This window comes from Melospiza melodia, unplaced genomic scaffold (genome assembly GCF_035770615.1).
Source record: "Melospiza melodia melodia isolate bMelMel2 unplaced genomic scaffold, bMelMel2.pri scaffold_44, whole genome shotgun sequence".
Lineage (NCBI taxonomy): Eukaryota > Metazoa > Chordata > Aves > Passeriformes > Passerellidae > Melospiza > Melospiza melodia.
In genome coordinates, this window is record NW_026948761.1 from 3,817,029 (window position 1) to 3,837,133 (window position 20,105).

Consider the following 20,105-nt stretch of genomic DNA (forward strand, 5'->3'; position numbering starts at 1 on the left):
CAGGCTGTGACACGGGTGTGACACTGACACGTCCCATGGCCCTGGAGCTCACAGCAGCTGAGACCCAAGACTGACTGTGGATCTCTCTGTCCCTCTCTCTCTTCTCCTGACTTCCTCTTCTCGAAATCTGGATAACTTCAAGTTGGACAGGTTAGAGTTTGCGAAGTCAGTGCTTTGTCAAGTGATTTACTGTAATTCAATGCTGTTTAAGATTTCCCAAGTACCTCATTCTCTGAAGTTTGCAACTAGAAGTTTGTTCTCCACCCTCCTGAGCAGTTTGTTGTTTTCTCCCCTTGGCCATCTGTCCTGCAGGCTGTGCCCCCTGGGCGTGCTGCTCCTCTGCCCTGGCTGGCTGCACTCGCCCATCTCGCTGTGCCCCAGCATTTCTCACCCAGCGTTTCTGTGCCCTCCCTGGGCTCCCTGCACCCAGCGCTGCCGGCTCCTGGCACACAGAGCCAGGGCAGGAGCCCACCCTGCCAGGGGGCTCTGGGGCAGGGCGGGGGCTGCGATGGCTTCTGAGCTCAGCAGCTGCTCCTGGCATGGTTCCATGGAGACCGAGCACAGCAACGCTGCTGAGCATTGTCCCTGCTGAGGGTCACACACTGCCGGGACACATTCCCTGCCTGCAGGATTGCTGAGCACTGTCCCTGCTGAGGGTCACACACTGCCGGGGCACATTCCCTGCCTGCAGGATTGCTGAGCATTTTCCCTGCTAAGGGTCACACACTGGCAGGGCACATTCCCTGCCTGCAGGATTGCTGAGCATTGTCCCTGCTGAGGGTCACACACTGGCAGGGCACATTCCTGCCTGCAGGATTCGTGCCCGACCCAAGCACTGCACTGATGACTCCAGCATTGCTTTCCAACAAAAACGGGAAGGCAAACTGTGTGTAGGTCATGGTATTTTAGAGTGTCTAAAACTCGCCAAGTCATCGATCTTAGAGGTGAGATCCATTTGGAATTAAGTGGATGGGAAAGTAGTGCAAGATGGAAAAGGGGAACATGGAAATAAAGAGAGGAAAACATTTCAGATGGTTTCTTTCCATTTTCATTGCACTTCTGGAAAGCTGTTTCAGTTTTCCAGGAATCTTCTCCACAGTCCTGTCTGCTCTTTTCAAGAACCTTTCCTAGGAAATGAGGTCAAGCTCCTGTCACAAGATGTGTCCCCAACTGCAGCTTCTCTTGGCTTTCAGCACTGTCCGTGCAGCAGGATTCTTGCAGCAAAGCAAGACAAAGGTTTAGAGAACTGGACAACTTGTCCTTTCTTTTCCTGGTGGACTGGGGAGTTGTGCTGTTGGTGAGGTTTTCATTGTGACTGTTCCAACCTTGGAAAACAGGATGTGGTACCAAGACTTGTTGGGGAATGCAACCCTGACTGAATTCAGAGAAAGAATCTCCAGAAGCTGCAGCCGGAAATGGAGAGTTGTGTGATAATTATTCACACATCTCCACAGACACCTGGAAAGTGATCTAGAACATGAAAATTGATTGTCAGAGGCAGTTTCTTTCTGTTTTCAGTTTAGATGATTGTACATCTCTTGTGCTGGTATAAATCAAGAGCATGAAAACAATAGGTTCATGATAAGCAGCAGAACAAGCTGCATCTCCCAGAGTAGAAGACTGAAAGGATCTGAAAAGGAGAAATGCAGGGAATGACTTGGTGAACCTTGCCTGTAAGAAGGGTAATTTTTTCTAAGATTTTCCAATCCATTTCCTTTTGCTTTTCTCCTTCTTATTATGGCCATTTCCATCTCAGACTCACCATGAAATGAGTAGCCTGACCTTGTGGAAGTGCATGAAAAATGCCCCGTTCCTCTGCAGGGACAGTCAGGGTGGAACAGGAAGCAGTTTTGATATAATTGTGTGATAGATGAGTAATGCGATGGTTGAGTCTCACAATTAAAAGGCAGATATTATGGATATGTTAAGACAAGTTTTATAGATTTACAATTATGTTTTACACCCCCTTGTGTTGTTATCACAAGGTTACCTGGTAGTTGGGGTATTTGGGAGGGTTGGCTTGTTACTATGGCAACACCTGACTGTCAATCAAGATGTAAGGAAGTGACCTCCACCACTGGACAGTGAAGAAAGAGTTGATTAACAAGATTTGAGAGGGGCTAAAGGGTTAAAAGGTGAAACATCCATTGTGTGGACAAGCACATAGTGGGAAAAAATCCTTTGCTTCCAGTGCCGTTATATTTTCTGTATTCAGTCTTCTGTTGTATTTTTTGAGAAGGTTTTAATAATCCTTTTAAATTTTTGGAAGTGAGCATCATTTCTCACAAATGGGGACTTGTCCAGGAAATACACCTGGCGGCCTTAGGAGTTTTCAAAAGGGACGCCTCCCGCTACAGATTGGGCGTAGTCTGTCGGACTCTCCCAGTTCCACCAGTGGTTGCAGGCTGTAAGCCCAAAGACACCAGGAGACTGGATAATGAAAAGAGGGGAAGAGCGGTGGGTACCATTCACATAAATATTTCTGGCCAGATTGTGACTCTGTAATTCCAGTATATGAAAGTGAGCTTCATATTAGTAATATACTGGATCCATCCTGGTCCCTTGAAGCATCAGGATATTGGACGGTAGAAAGGAAAAAGGAACAGTGGCACGCATGGGGGGCAGGAAAGCGGGTATCCCATAGACAAGGACCCCATGGCCGAGAGGACACGTAAGACTGAAGGGTTTGTGGGGACTTGTGAACGGGGTTCACCCATTGGGGAAACTGTGTTTGTGCCAGGATGGGGACCCACAGCGGGATTCCCAGCCGGCACACACCACGGGAGCCAGTGAGCTCTGTTGTTACCATATTTCTAGAGTCCGGTACCTTATGGGTGGTTTCCTCACAAGCAGCTCTTCACAGCAGTGTTGTTTCTGCTTCTTCATCAGGGCTCCTCTAAGGCTCTCCCTGACCGGCCAACCCACCCTTTTATCCCAGTTATCTTCATTAGCCACAGCTGCCGCCCATTTAGAACAACTAGGATCGGGGCAAGGCCACTTATGCAATACATATATTTTACTAGGATTCAAAGGCCACCTATACAATACACACTAAGATTCAATGGCCACCTATAAGCTCCACGTGACACTGTGGCTCGCACGGTGCTCAGAGAGGGGGCAGCCTCTGGGGTGCAGCCAGTGCTGTAATTTCCAGGGCCAGCCAAAGCCGGGCTGGAAGCAGGGTGATCACCAAGGGGTTTGCTGCAGGGGATCACCCAGGAGCTGGTGCAGCAGTTTGTGTGCTGCCAAGCCAAGGGGGTCGGGGCAGTCTGGCCACCAAGCCAAGTCGTGTCAGGGCGGAGCTGCCGAACCGAGGAGGTCAGGCTGGGCTGGCTGCTGAGCCGAGCCAAATCAGGGCAGGTGGAGCCGCTGAGGATGAGCCGAGTCAGGCCAGGGGCAGGACCGCAGCTGCCGAGCTGAACTGGGACGGGCAGAGCCTCCGAGTTGAATTGGGGTGGAGAAACCACTGAAAGCTGAACCAAGTTGGGTTAGAAGTTGGATGGAAGCTGCTGAGTCGAATCAAGGCAGGCGGAACCACCAAAGCTAAGCCAGGTCAGGCCAGGGGTGGGACTGCAGCTGCTGAAGGGAATTGGGCCAGGGGCAGGCCATAACCGAGCTGAGCCAGGCGGGACAGGGAGCAGAGTGTTACCGTGAGACCGGAGCATTGAACCGAGGAGGAGAGGAAGGGCAGACACCAATCCGCTGATGCAGAAGCCCCTGGATCGTAAGTTTTTTTTGTTTTTACTTGTCAAAATAGAAGTACAGATTTTTGCTTTTTTTCTCTCCCTTCCCTTTCCTTCTCTTTCCTCCTTTCCTTGTTTCTTTTTTTCCCACCCCGCTTTCCTTTTCCCTTCTGAGAGAGGCAGGCTCTGTCCAGGGCAGGGCCTGTGGTTAGAAAGGTGGGCTCTGTCGGGGCAGGGCCTGTGATCACCAGTCAGGATGGGACTATGTGCAAATAGAGAATCCCCAAGGGGAGGAGTAGAAATTGAAGAGGTACCAATAGGTATACCCCCAGATGGCCCACTGGGAAGGAAACTAGCCCAATGGAAATATGACCCAAATACCAGAGACAAGGATCAGCTCAAAGTGATTCACTATTGCATGGTAGAATGGACCAGAAGGGAAATTAGGAGCAATCATGTATACTGGCCGAGATACAGGTCAGATGAAGGGTGGATGTGTCAGGCATTAAACATCCATGTAAGAGCTAAGAAACCATTCAATCGGGAAGAGAGTGACTACGCTTCCTGCTGTGGGAGGGGGAGACCTCACCCTCAAAGGTGTCATGGTCCGCCCGAGTGAATGGGTGACGGATGATTTTTTGTGCAAAAAAAATAACCAGCAAGGCACAGGGGGTTTGCAGTAACAAATCGACAAAATGCAATTTTATTGAAATAACCACAGCTGATATGCGTTGGTGAGGGAATCTGGGGAAGAGAAGGGTAAGACCAGGGAAGAGGGAGGAAAGGAGGACAGGTAGGGTATAGCTACTGAAACGAGTCGTCATCCTTCGGGGGTCCAGCTGTCGAAGCTCACTGGTGCACGTTGCGGGGAGATCTCAAAGCACGGTCAGATTGCACCCCAAAATATACCGTTTTTCACTGGGGGAAGGGTGGCCGAAATAAGGTTTCCAAGGAGGGAAAAAGAATAGGAACGGAAGGAGGGGTGTTTATTCCATTGCTTTCATGGCTGAATGCTCACAGGTGCGTTTATTCTGGGCAGTATTCCCCCCTTCGTGCACATCTCCCCCCTGAGCTGGCGAGGTGTTCAGTCCCAGTCTCTGGAAGGGGGTGCCAAGGGGGTTTCTTGTCTTGTCTTGGTTCCTTGATGAGGGGATTCGCATCTCTGTTTGTCTGTCACGGTGGTTGAAGGCAGGCAAGAGGGGTCTTCTCTTTGAGGGGGAAACCACCCCAGAGCTCAGACCAGCCAGGTCAGGAGGTAGGGAGAAAGTCCAGATCTATTGTTCAGAAAGGGAAGCATCCCCCTTTCGAGTTCAGCATGGCATGTTCTGCAAACAACACCTGTGAACACACTGAATAAGCATAAGATTTTCTTTCCCAACTGGCTCAACAGTTTTTAACCTTTCAGTGGTCTTTTCTCTTCATGACAATTGTGAGGCAAAAATGAAAGATTTTCGGATAGACTTTCACATAAGGTATCAGAAAATAAAGAATGGACCCATTAGAACACTTACCCCCTCCACCTCCAATAGCTGCAGATGCACCTCCCCTACCCCCTGATGGGCTTAGTCAAAACACCAGAAACAGGGTGGCACAATGAGAGGAAAGCAGATCAGGGGATGGGAACCAAGCAGCAGGAATATATGCCCTGAGGGAAGTACCCCTGTGTGGGATGCAGGGAGGAATTAGATTTGCAGTTGTGACTCTCAGTTCTTCTGAAGTGAGAATGTTCAAGAAATAATTGAAAGGATTACTAGAGGACCTCACTGGGTTAGTGGAACAGTTAGACGGGTTTCTGGGGCCCAATATTTATACATGGGAAGAGATGCAATCAATAATGACCATTCACACCAGAAGTAAGGCACATGATCCGGGCAGCTGGGATATGGATATGGGAAAGGGGGCATGTGCAAGGACCTCCTGGGGATCTGAAAGTGCCCATAATGTGCCCCACCTGGGACCACAACAGCGCTGGGGACAGGCGAGACATGGAGGAATATAGAACATTGATTATAAGAGGTATCAAAGAGGCAGCTCCCCATAATTAAAATGCTCATAAAGCTTTCAATGAGCAACAAAGGAAGAAAGAAACCATGACAGAGTGGCTAGAGAGACTGAGAAGGAATATGAGGCAATATTCAGGGGTTGACCCTGGCACGGTGGCCAGACAGATCTTACTAAAGATAAATTTTGTCACTCATGCCTGGCCAGATATATGGAGAAAGTTAGAAAAGCTTGATGGTTGGCAAGAAAGGAGGTTAGAGGATCTTCTAAGGGAAGCACAGAAGGAGTATGTAAAGAGGGATGAAGGTAAGACCAAGGCAAAAGCCAAGGTAATGGCAACTGCCATTAGGGAAGGAAACCAGCACATGAAGAACAATCCAGGTAAGGGAGGGGGATTCTAGTGTGGGAAGATAGAAGGAGGGGAGATGCAGCTCCTTGGGACTGGGCACAAAAAGGTGAGTTTGGGAAACAGGGGAACTTAGGACCAGACTGCTTTTACTGTAAAGAGAATGGACATATTAGAAGGAATTGCCCCCAGAAGGAAAAGGGTCTATGAGACTGGGCAAAAAGGAGAAGTGGAAGACTAGGGATGTCAAGGGCTCTACCTTCTCATGACAGACTACCATCAGGAGCCCTTGATAACTTTAAAAATAGATTCCAGGAGAAAGAATTTGAATTCTTAGTAGACACGGAAGCTGAAAGAACTTGTGTTTTTAGAATCCCAAAGGGGGCAAGTAGTAGGTGCAAAAGGAGAGGAGTTCAAGGTCTCAGTTTTAAAGGAAGTAAAGTTTGAAGAGGCAAATAAAGGAGGAATCAGGGATGTTCTATTAGTTCCAGAGGCAGGGTGCAATCCATTAGGGCAGGATTTACAGGTGCATTAGCAGTTAAGCATTGGAGTATTCTCAGAGGAAGGAAAAATTGTAATTAATCTTCTCCCATTAAGGGAAGAGGATGAGGGCAAAATTAATGAGATGATGTGGAAAAAACTGAAAAATCAAGGCAAATTGAACATGAAACCTATAGTAATAAAATGAATTGATGAGAGCCATCCAGTCCAGGTACGACAATATCCACTCTCCCTGGAAGGGAAATGAGGACTACAGTCGGTGATCCAGGACCTACTTGAGGACAGGACCTTAGAACCTTGTATGTCCCCCCATCATACACCCATATTGCCAGTAAAGAAGTCAGATGGGACTTACAGGCTTGTCCAAGATTTGAGAGAAGTGAACAAAAGAACTCTGAATGGATGCCCAGTAGTGCCTCACCCCTATACACTACTATTTGCCAGTGATAGTAGAACAGGTGACTCATTGGGTAGAGGTGGTACCCACTGTGAAAGCCAATGCCAATGTTTTGAGTGAAACCCTTCTAGAATCAATCAGTCCCCAATATGGAATGGCAAACAGGAATGATTAAGACCAGGGAACTCATATGACATCGAAGATATTGCAGAAAGTTGTTCAGACCCTGGGAATAAAATTGGAATTACACACTCCATGGCGTCCACAGAGTTCCGGTCAGGTTGACAGATGAATGAATGAAACTTTTAAAAGAGCTCTAGTTAAGCTAATGATTGAAACCCAAATGTCATGGACAAAATGTCTCTCTTTGGCCTTATTAAGAATTAGAACCCAACCCCAGACAGATCTGGGGGTGTCACCCTATGAAATGATGTTTGGGTTACCCTTCTGGACCTCACCCCAGAAGGTTGCCATGTATGAGGAAGGGGAAACCAATGCCAAGAAATAAGTTATGTCCATAGCACAAACCTTAGAAGGGCTAAGACATAAAGGCGCAATTCCTCAAACTACTACCCTGGATTTCAGAATCCGTAATATTAATCCTGGAGATTGAGTGATGATTAAGTCATGGAGAGATCAGCCTCTAACTCCTCAGTGGGAAGATCCCTTTCAGGAACTGCTCACCACCAAATCGGCCATGTGAACTACAGAGCAGGGATGGACTCATGGCAACAGAGTCAAAGGCCCAGTAGAAGAGCCCAAAGAGTGGACTGTAACATCCAGGCCAGGTGAAACAAGATTGACTCTCAAGCAGAGACTGAAAGACAACCAGAAAAACACCAAGATGCCCAAAAAGTGGAGTCAAGCTTCCACCAGACACCTGTTTTCCTGTTTTCATGGGTGAGAATTACCAGCATCTTTTGAGGAGAAGTACACAAGGGACTGTAAAAGGTAATAGGACAGCTTCTTTAAGAAAAGAAGACAAAGGAAGGAGGGAAAAGCTGGGTTGGCCTCATTGTTTGCTATCAAGAAGGCTCCATAGCCCTGCTGCGGGTAGCAACCCCGTAGGCATGGTAAGGTAGGGACAAAAGGACATACTGGACCTCTATAATTCCTCAATTGTCTTTTCATTCAACAGGGACACTTGGGCAGGACCGAGTTGGCCACTGTACTCACCCCTAAGATACACTGACTATGAGTAGCAGCCACATAGGCACGGTAGATGGGAGTCAAAGCCATACTGGACCTCTGTGATGTCCTTTTGTCCATTCCAAATAAGTGTGTCTGAGGAAAATCTGAGATTTTTTTTCACCTGTTCCCACTGTCCTTGCCCACATCAACAGATGGTGGTGTGACTCATTCAAGAGAGAGAGAAAATTTTTTACTTAATTGTTCAAGCAAAATGACTTAGAGAAAAAGAAAAGGGGGGAGTTTTATAGATGAGTGATTGTATGGTTGACTCTCAAAATTAAGGGGTGAATACTAAATATATGTTAAGAGAAGTTTTGTAGATGTATAATTATCCTTCCCCTCCCCCTTGCATTGTTATCACAGGATGGCCTCAGTAGTTGGGGAATTTGGGAGGGTCAGCTTGTTACTATGGCAGCATCTGACCTCCAATCAAGGTGTAAGACAGTGATCTCCGCCACTAGACAGAGAAAAAGGAGTCGATTGACAAGACTTTTGGAGGGGCTAGAGATATAAAAGACAGAGCATCCATTTTGTAGATGAGCACATGGTGACTGAATTCTTTGCTTCCGGCACTGTATTCTTTTCTTAATTCAGTCTTCTGTTGTATTTGAAAAGATATGAAAATCAAGACCCTTCTGTTGTATTTTGATAAGGACTTAATAAACCATTGAAAATATTGAAAGTGAAAATCATGTCTCACATGGGGTTGGGGAATCTGAGGCATGGCTGTCCACAATGGACTCCAGTTCCAATGTATAACTCTTCTGACATGGCCAGACCCCCTTAGGAGCAGCACTACAGCAATATCAGGAACAGAATGCTGCAATCACCTCTTCTCAAAAGAGAAAAGTAATAAAATACAGTCTTTAAAATAGGATTGCATATTTCTTAGAAGCTCATTGAAATATTTCTCTGTAACTGTAAAAGGAAATCTTCCTGATGAACTGCTCCAGACCAGAGGGAAATCAAGGCAGAGCCATGGTTTGCCAGGATTTGCCTGATCCTAATGAGCTCTGAGTGCATTTGAAGCTGAGCCCTTGAACCTCAGGGCCTGAGAGGAGATTACACAAACCTTTCCAGGAGTCAAAGTCAGAGGAAAGACCCAAAGTGTCTCAAAGCATGAATGGGTCCCACTGAGGTCCCTCTCCAACACAGGCTCCTCATGGACTCCTTGCAGGAGAGAATTGGAGGCCAGGATGGCACAAAAACCTCTCAGAGATGGAGAGTGGAGAAAGAAAAATCCAAAGTACCTTAAAACCTTGAGTACCTCAAAGCATTAATGAGCCCCACTGAATGTCAGTACAAAGCTCTCAAGGCACTCATTAAAATAGATAATTGGGGCCATGATTGCACAAACCTCTCACAGAGTCTGTATCCAAAGGGCAACAGCAAGTACCACAAAATAACTGAAGTACCTTGAAGCATTAATGAGCCCCACTGAGTGTTGTTACTGACAAAGCCTCTCCAGGGACTAATTACAACAGATAATTGGAGGCCATGATTGCACAAACCTCTCAGAGACTCCAAGGCAAAAGCCAAACCCAAAGTCCTATGAAAAACCTGCAGTCCCGGGGACCATTCAGGAGCCCCCAGGGCCATTCCTGAGCAAGGCTCCTCAGGGACTCCTTCCAGCAGATCCTTGAGGCCACTGGGATGTGGGCTAGGGGGGGATGCTGAGGGCAGGACAAAGGGCTAACAGTGCCCAGCCTGGCTGGGGCTGTTCCAGGAGGCCCCAGGGCCTCAGCACAAGGTGTCTCCTCCCAGCCCTTGGTGGCACAGCCCTTGGTGGCCCTTGCTGTGCCCCAGGGCACCAAGACTTGGCTTCTCTTTTTCCCCACATGTCATCACTGCCTGCAGTTCTCTGTTCAGCCTGGGACCTGGGGACACTTTCTCTGTCGTGTTCCTCAGTGGGACCCATTAAAATCCAAGAAACCTTGGAATTGGATTCTGACTTGGAGTTCTGGAGAGGTTTCTTCAGCTCCCTCTCAGGGACTGATGTTCAGGGCCTGAGCACAAAGCCCCAGAGGCTCATTAAAGTCCTGGTGCTGTGTCTGTGCTGCTGAGCTGGGCTGGGCTCCTGGCACAGAGGCAGCTCCTGGTAACCAAAAAGAGCTTCAAAAGCACATTTCTCTTGATGAACAGCTCTTCTGCCAGCCCAGCAGGGCTGGGGCACTGCCTGCAGCCACCCCAGGCACAGCTCAGAGGCACAGAGAGCTTCAATCAGTCTGGGCTGGGAAGGTGCTGAGAAGTGCCTGGGGCAGAATCACTGCCAGCCTTTGGCACAGGAACCTCTGGCTGCAGGACAATGCAGCTGCAGCTCCTGGAGCCATCTCCTAAAGCTGGAACATCCCACTGCCTACAGACTCTGTGAGTACATTCTCTGATTGTCTCTTGTGCAGAGCAGCCAGGGGTGCCCAGGGCTGTCCTGTAGAGCAGGGTCCTGAAGCCCAGGGCGCTGTGCTGGGGCAGGGACTCTGCTGCCTGCCAGGGAACGCTCTCAGCCAGCCCTGGCAGTGCTGGGGGGCAAGATCTGGGTGGGAGGAGACAGCTTGTAAGGCTTGGAAGTGTTCCTTTTGTGTGGGGAGGATGCTGCATTGTTCAGGACTGCTCCCAGCATGGCATTTAACTGCAGCACATTTGCAAGTAGATTATACAGGGAGCACAGCAAGGCAGGGGCTGCATAAAAGGGAAAATCCTGCTTTTTTTAATATACTGCTGTGGGTTGCCTGGATGGAGCCTATAGATTTTCATCTCTCAGTTCAGAATGGAATAATATAAACATTTTGTCTCAGATCTGAATATAGCAGGCAGTGACAGATATCTGCACAGGGCCCCTTTGAGGCAGCATCAGTGTCTCTTTTCCAGCCTCCTCAGGGTTGCTCTGACATTCCTATCAGAGCCTGCAGAGCCAGAGCTGCCCCTGGGCAGTGCCAGAGCTGGGAGGGGTCTTCACGGCAGAGCTGAGCCCCCAGGGCTGGGCTGGGCTCTGGCAGCACTGGCAGGGCCCAGCCCTGGGCACAGGGAAGCAGCTGCTGGCAGGGACAGCTCCAGGCAGCAGAGCCCTGGGCAGGCAGTGGGGGGAAAGTGCCCCCAAGCTGTGCTGGGATATTTAAAGTCCTCTCCAAACCCAACTATTCCATGATTACTTTTCTTACAGATCCCCATGCCAAGACAGCTCAAATGTCCAACAGCAGCTCCATCAGCCACTTCCTCCTGCTGGCATTGGCAGACACGTGGCAGCTGCAGCTCCTGCACTTCTGCCTCTTGCTGGGCATCTCCCTGGCTGCCCTCCTGGTCAACGGCCTCATCATCAGCGCTGTAGCCTGCAGCCACCAGCTGCACACGCCCATGTTCTTCTTCCTGCTCAACCTGGCCCTCACTGACCTGGGCTCCATCTGCACCACTGTCCCCAAAGCCATGCACAATTCCCTCTGGGACACCAGGAACATCTCCTACAAAGGATGTGCAGCACAGCTATTTCTGATTTACTTCTTCCTTGGAACAGAGCTTTCTCTTCTGATTATCATGTGCTACGACCGCTACGTGTCTATCTGCAAACCCCTGCACTACGGGACCCTCCTGGGCACCAGAGCTTGTGCCCACATGGCAGCAGCTGCCTGGGCCAGTGCCTTTCTCTATTCGCTGCTGCACACAGCCAATACATTTTCCCTGCCCCTGTGCCATGGCAATGTCCTGGGCCAGTTCTTCTGTGAAATCCCACAGATCCTCAAGCTCTCCTGCTCAAATTCCTCACTCAGGGAACTGGGGCTAATTGCAGTTAGTGCCTGCTTGCTATTTGGTTATTTTATGTTCATTGTTTTCTCCTATGTGCAGATCTTCAGGGCTGTGCTGAGGATCCCCTCTGAGCAGGGACGGCACAAAGCCTTTTCCACCTGCCTCCCTCACCTGGCTGTGGTCTCCCTGTTCATCAGCACTGTCATGTTTGCTCACCTGAGGCCTCCCTCCCTCTCCACCCCATCCCTGGATCTGGCTGTGTCAGTTCTGTACTCAGTGGTGCCTCCAGCCCTGAACCCCTTCATCTACAGCTTGAGGAACCAGGAGCTCAAGGCTGCTGTGAGGAGACTGATGACTGGATGCTTTCAGGAACATTAAACTGCTGGTCAATTTCTGCAAATCACTTGTAATAAAACTAGTTTTTATACTTCTTGTTGGTTTCACTTTGGAGATTTCTTTCCTTTGTTTTAGTTTTTCCATTCTGTCCACAAAGAAACATCATTGCTTGTGCCATTTCTTATTTTGTTTCTCTCAATGTTCCCCGTGGCCACAGACTGTGTCAATGGGGGACTGCACTCTTGGTGTATTTAAAGGAAGTAAAGGATGTCCCAGCAAAATTTTCTGCAGAGATGTCCTTTTGTTGCCTTCTCTGGAGCTGCAGCAGCAATGTCTGTGTGCAGAGCTGGGGGCAGATCAGTGCTGGCCAAGCAGCCCTGCTCCTGCTGGCCACACCATTCCTGAGCCAGGCCAGGAGCCATTTGCCTTCTTGGCCACCTGGTCACACTGATGGCTCATGTCCAGCCTGCTGTTCATCAGTCCCTGCAGGTCCCTTTCTGCCTGGCTGCTGTTCAGCCACTCCATCCCCAGCCTATAGCACTGGGGCCAAATTGCAGGGCCTGGTACTTGGATTTTTTAAACCTGAAATTGCTGGATTCAGCCCCTCAATCCAGCCTGTCCAGGTCTCTCTGCAAAGCCCTTCTATGCTCCCAGATCAACACTCACATCCAGCTTGGTGTCATCTGCAAAGATATCCTAGGTTCCAGGGGCCCCCTCAGTGTCACAACGGCCTCTTGGTTACACCACGCCCTGCACTGTCACACTGTTCTCCTTGGGTCCATGAGACCATGCAGAGCAACAATGGTCTCCTTGGTTCCATGGGGCCAGAAAATGTGACAATGGACTCCTTGGTACCATGGGACTTCACATGTTCTTGTTGGTGCTGCAGTTTCACAGTGGCCCCTTGGTTCCATGAGGCCCCAGAGTATCACAATGGCCCCATGGGTACATGAGGTCCCACACTGTCACCCTGGTCTCTGTAGTTCCACAAGTCCCCTCAGTGTCACAATGGACTCCTTGTTTCCACGAGGCCACACAGTGTCACAACGTTCTTCCAGATCCCCTGAGGCCCCCTCGTGTCACAGTGGCCCCTTGGTGACACAGGATCCTGCACTGTCACAATGTCCCCTTAGTTCCATGAGGCCCTGCAGTGTCAGAATGGCCCCTTGGCTCCACTGGGCCCTGGAGTCTCCCAATGGTCTCCTTGGTGTTCTAGTGTCAAAATGGTGAAACCCCTTGGTTACACAAGGCCCTGCAGTATCACAATGGCCTCTGTGGTTCCACAAGGACCCAGAGTGTCACGGTGCACTGCCTGGTTCCATTTTGCCTCAGAGCACAACAGTGGATCCCTGGTTCTATGGGGCTGCATGGTGTTACCATGGTCCTCTTAGTTCCATGAGGCCTTGCAGTGTCACAATGGCCCCAGAGTGTCCCAATTATGACAGAATGACAGAATCAAATAGGCTGGAAAAGACCTTTGGGATCATCAAGTCCAACCAATGCCCTAATACTGCCTTGTCACACAGACCATGGCGCTAAGTGCCGCTGAAGAGGGACAGGGACTCTGCCACCTCCACCTGGCCAGCCATTCCAATTCTCACTTACCCTTTCTGTGAAGAACTCCTTCCTATTTTCCAGCCTGAACCTCCCCTGGTGCTGCTTAAGGCTGTGTCTTCTTGTCCTGCCCTCCAGCAGATCCCCACTCACACCCAGCTTGGTGCCATCTGCAAGTTGTGAATGGTGGACTCAATCCCCTCACCCAGATCACCAGTGAAGATACTAAACAGGACTGGGCCCAACACAGATCCCTGGGGGACACCACCAGTGCCTGGACACCAGCTGGGTGCAGCACCATCCCCACCACTCTCTGGGCCCAGCCTCCAGCCAGCTCTTAAATCTCCCAGCGAGGAGGGAACCTGCCCAAGCCGTGGCCTGCAGCTTTTCCAGGGAATGCTGTCAGAGAGTGTCAAAGGCTTTGCTGAATTCCAGGCACACAACATCCACAGCCTTTCCTGCATCCACAGATGGGTAACCTCATCATAAAAGGAGACCAGGTTGGTCAGGCAGGACCTGCCACCCCGAAATCCACGCTGCCTGGCTCTGATCCCTGGGCCATCCTGTGGGTGCCCTGTGATGGCACTCAGGGTGATCTGTTCCATAACCTTGCTGGGCACCAAGGTCAGGCTGACAGGCCTGGAGTTCCCCAGCTCCTCCTTCCAGCCCTTCTTGGGGATGGGCTCACACTGGCACATCCAGTCCTCTGGGAGCTCCCTGCTGAGCCAGCACTGATGGTAAATGATGGAGAGCAGCTTGGGGAGCTCATCCACAGCTCCCTCATCCCCCTGGGATGGATTCCATCCAATCCCATACACCTGTGAGCATCTGAGTGGCTCAGCAGTTCACCAACTGCTCTCTCCTAGATTCCAGGGGCTGTTCTGCTCCCTGTGCCCATCTGCCAGCTCAGAAGAACACTTGTCCTGTGGACAACCTGTCCTAATATTGAAAGGTGAGGCAAATAAGGTGTTAAGTAGTTCAGCCTTTTCCTTATCGTTAGTTTCTATATTCTCCAGTGTGTCCAATAAAGAGTAGAGGTTCTCCTTATCCCATTGTTTGCTATTAATTTATTTATAGAAATATTTTCTATTATTTTTCACGGAAGTGTCCTGGGTAATCTCTAATACAGCTTTCACATCTCAACTTTTCTTTCAGCATGACCTAATAACATCCTTAAACACTTCCTAAGTGTCTTGACCTTCTGTCTAAAGGTGATGCTCCATCTTTTTTCCCCTGAGTTCCCACAAAAGCTCCATGGGCAGCCAGGCTAGACATTTTCCTCTCTAGCTCATCTTTTGCCACACTGGGACAGGCTGCTCCTTCCCCCTTAAGATTACTTTCTTGAAATGTCTCCATCCTTCCTGGACCCCTTTGTTTTTAAGGGCTGTTTCCCTTCAAAAAAATCAGTACCTGATTTGGTACTCCCCAAATCAGCATCCTAAATAGGCCAAAGTCTGCCCTTCCTAATTCCAGTGTAGAAGTTTTGTTGCTGCCCTTCCTTCTTTCGCAGAATATTGAAAACTTGATTGTTTCATGGTCACTCTGTTCCAGGCAGCCTCTGAGCCCCACGTCTGCCACCAGCCCTTCTCTGTTTGTGAACAGTAGGACATAGAGTTTTCCTTGGCAGTGGGAATGTTACCAAAAATTTAGTAAAAACAGAAAACTCCTTAACCGCAATGCAGCATTAAGAAGCAGCATTCTTTATTCAGCTGGATGCACGGGGGAGAGCTCCTCCCAAAGCCCTGAAGGCTGAGTGCAGGAAAGTTTCTGTTTATATTCTGTATATTGCACACATATTCATTGATTTTCACAGACTAAACATAAATATGATAATCATTTCCCCAAAATCATTAACATATTTCCCCTCCCCTTAACCCATGTGTTCTTCTGTCCTGGGGTCTCTCTGGTGGTCCCTGGTGGTCGTGGACTCCAATGTTCCCATGGGCCTGGCTGAGCTGGCAGGACACTGAGGCTGCTGAACTTCCAGTTCCCCTTCTCACACAATGGGCACTGTGTGGTTTCCACAGGCCTGGGGTTTTGGAGAACAAGCTCCAGGTGTCAGCTCACCTGGTGGAGACAATTTATCATCTGGTACCATGAGGTGACCGAGTGGGCTATGACATCACAGAGTGGGTCATGTGAGATTATCGAGAATTATGACATGATAGACTGCCTCTGTGATGTCATAGAGTGGGCTGTGATATCACAGGCCAGAGATCTGGCATCACAGAGCAGAATATTACATCACAGAGTTGGCTGTGACATCAGAGACGAGCTGTGTGACATTAGAGAATGGGCTATGCTATCACAGAGCAGGCTGTGACATCCCAACAGGCTGGGTCAGGTCACTGGGTTGGTCATTCTGCCCAAGCTCCCCCTCACAATTTCTCCCAACAAGTCCAATGCTGTTCATGCCCAGCAGGGTCCCTGTCCCCCAGGATCCCCCCAGCCCACCTGGAGCCACAGCCTCCACCAAAGGATGTTCCACACGATCCACCCCAGAGCCTGACATGGGGACAAGGGGCCAGGACTGTGTGACCAGGATATCAAGGACAGGGATTATCCAGGTCACTGTGGCCTGGGTTGGGTTCCCCAGGGCAGGAAAGATGTCTGGCAGCTGGAGCAGGGTCTGGGAAGGGCCTCCAAGGTGGGGCTGCAGCCCTTGGGCTGTGAGCAGAGGCTGAGGGAGCTGCGCTGGTCCAGCCTGGAGCAGGGAAGGCTGAGGGGCTCCTCATCCCAGCCTGGCAGTGCCAGTGAGGAGGGGATGGAGAACACAGAGCCAGGCTCTTCACCGGGGGGGGGGGGGGGGGGGCTGGGGGGAGACAAAATCCAATGGGTGGAAGGGGAAAGAGGAGAGATCAGCCAGGACAGGAGGAGATGAAATGAGTCAGGCTGGTTTCAGCATTTCCTCAACAGGAAAAGCAGCCTGACCTCCCTTCTCCATCCACCACTGGAAGCTTTCCAAATCAGGAATTGTTGGAGCTGTTTTTCCCCCACTCCAGGTTGAGCATCCTGATGCAAGAACTTAATTGTGTTTATATCTATCATAGAACCATGTTTGTCTGAAAGTAATTTTAGTATGGAAATCACTTGTGGATGGTGGATTCATTGGGTGCTGCAGGGACATAGCACATGGCTCAGGGAAGAGTGCGATTGTTATTAAATTGTATCCTGTTCCTCTGTGGTCTGTTGGCCATGAAGAGAAAGTTTCTGTGCCTCTGAGTCTCACCAGTTCCTGACGCCCAAAGGACACAAACCTGATGAGTTGTGATTCCCACTCCAGTGGTGGCACCTGGACCTCCCTCCATCCCCAGAGCAGAGCTCCCTTGTCCCAGAGAGTCCCTGGCAAATGAGGGATGAAGGAAACAGGACAGGCTGTGGGGATCAGGGGAAGGGCAGAGCCAGGGAGAAGAATGACTTTTGCATTTGATGGAGCTGTGCCTTGCCTTGGCTTTGTTGGCTGTCAAGAAATGAACATCCCTCTGTGTCTCAGGCAGCTCCTTCTCCGAGGAAAGCAGGTGGGAGTTGGAGCCAAGGAGCTGAAAGCTGCAGGTGCAGCCTGAGCTGGAGGGAGCTCAGATTTGCACAAGGCTGCTCTGAGTGCCAGGGCTTGGATGGGGGAAATGGTGGGGTGGGTGTAGGGACAGAGTCTGAATGATTGTCAGCCATGGAGGGTCTTGATTTTCATATCTATTCCAACTGCATGAGGAGGTACTTTGATTCAGTGTCAGTTGGAGGAAAAAATAAACTAAACAGGACCTAAGAAATCTTTTCTTGCTGTCTTTTTAAATATCATGTGTTCACTTTAAATACACTTCTGAGATCTACTTAACTACAAATGATTTGGAAACTGAAATCAAATTATCCCCAGAGGCTTGGCTTGTTAAGGTGTTCTGAATGTTAATGAGCCCTGGGACACTGAATTCCTGCACTGAAGAGCTGAAGGCTGAACAAGCCTCTGCAGCAGGAAAATTCAGCAGCAGCCTCCAAGGTGCTGAGGATGTCAGCAGCCCCCACTGAGGCCATCTCTGCCCAGAGACCGTGGGGGAATGGGCAGACAAGGAGAGCGTCCCTGGGGCTGGGGCAGCACAACTCAGAGGCAGCAGCGGCTCCAGCTGGGAAATGGAGTGTGGAATGTGGCTGGGAAAGCCCTGCCTGGGCTGGGCCAAGCAGGACAGACAAGCCCTGACTCCCATCCCCCAAACAACTCTCTCAAGGAGACATTTGAAAGGAATTGCAATTGTTTGTGTACTCTGAGTTTGACTCCCTGAAGAAATACCAACAAGAGATTCTCAGGAGCTCAGAAGAACAAAACAGTCATTATTGGCAATTTTGGGAAATCAGAGAAACTTCTGCAAATGTTTTATTATGACATTTTAGTGGTTTTGTTTTGTTAATTTAAGTTTTCTCTATTCTTGAGATTTCTTAATTAATGTATTGGTGAGTGTGGTGGGTTTTAGTGTCAGTTAATTATTTATACTTTTTTTTGTTGTGAGATAGGATTATGAGAAAGGTATAGTAGGCTTAAAATTTTTAAAGGATATAAAAAATTTTATTAAAATTTAATTAAAAACATAAATAAGTAGTAAGAATTAAGGTAAACTCTTTAGAATACCTTTTTTCTTTACATTTTTTCTTTTTATTGACAATGTAAAGAAAGTAAAATTCAACTTAAAATTAACTTAAAATTAACTTAAAACTTCTAGTTCATTGACTATTTCTAGAATAGCCTTTTTTTAGTTTACTTCGGGAGAGAAGTTTTTCTTGTTTAGTTGTGAAGTTTTTTTACAAGAGGAAAAGATATTTTTTGTGATTCTTAATTTTGTTATGGATAACAGTCTTCTGGGGAACTTTGTTATTGTGAAGTGGTTTTTATTGCTACAAGATTGTTAACAGCTTGTTGATGGGCCATGTCGACTTATGAGGTGTTGTTTCAAAGAGTAATCCTTTAAAGGTAAAAAATTTTGTTACTTATTCTAAAATTATTTTTATCTTTTGGAAGACATCTTCTTGTGGGGATACTGGATTACTTTTTCTTTCTGTTTAAAATTTTTATGAATTCCAGTTATTTTATCATTTCTTTATTTTAGTATGGAGGGTTTTGAAGGATATTAATTTGAGGGGTTTTGTATATGTTTTATATTATTATGAGACAGAGTTTTTTCTTTATAGTTTATAAGATGATTTTAGTTTTAAGATGAAGGTGTTTTTTCTTCTTTTGTGCTTGCAATTTAATTTCTCCTTTACGAACTTTGTTGGTTTTATGGTTTTTTTTTAATGCGCTTGTATTTTCTTTTTCTTTTACTTCAGGCAGGATTGAAATATTGAAAGGGTTAACACCTGACCTGCCAGTAACTTGTGGTGGAAGTTGTGGTTGTGCTGTGTTAGCATTGGTTTTATGGTTTGTTTTTCGGTGTTTTGTGTTTAATTTTAGTTGTAGGGTTACTTTGTATGCGTTGTAGGTTTTAGGACTTTTTAGTTTAATTGTGTTGGGAAGAAGGTACTTGAAGGTAAGATTTTAATAGGTGTGGCTAGCTTTGTTCTGGTTGGGGTTTTGTAGCCTCTTTTGTTTTCCTGTTTGGGAGTTGTTGGGGTTTGGTTTGGTTAGAATGGAGCTGATGGGCGGGGGGCAGCCTGGAGAGGGGGGAAGGGGCTCAGCCCATGTCAGAGTTTCTTGGTTTGGTTTGGTTTGGTTTGGTTTGGTTGGGTTTGGTTTGGTTTGGTTTGGTTTGGTTTGGTTTGGTTTGGTTTGGTTTGGTTTGGTTTGGTTTGGTTTGGTTTGGTTTGGTTTGGTTTGGCTGAGATAGGGGCTGTGGCCAGGGCCTGCTGCTTCTTTGCTGAATGGAAAAGAAAGAGGAGATTCCTAGGGTTTTTTCATCTTTAACATTTGTCTTTCACAGAGGCAAGGTCAGTATCTCACTTGTTTAACAGATTGTCAGTTACACAAAAAGTTTTGAAATACTTTTTAAAATTCTTCTTATGTCAAACTGCCACAGACATTCAATCAACAAAAAACACTTCTCAAAGCATTGACTTGGCCCATTCAACTTCACAAACTTCAAGCCTGTTCAATGTAATGTTAATCAATATTGCCGGAGCACAGAAACAGAAGAAGTAGACACAGAGAGAAAGACAAAAAAGATACAGAGGAGCATTCACACAGCCACAAACTCCTGCATTCTAGCACTGTTCAGATGGAAATTCCAAGAGGAGGTTGGGTCAAGATGTGTGCTTGCCTTGTGGTCAGCCTTAAATACCCCTTGGTCTTCCTGGGCCCTTCCCCCAGGTGGGACTTGGGCTCATTTGGTCCCTCAGGAGCTGGGCTGGGGGCTGCAGAGGTGGCTGTGGAGCATTGCCTGTG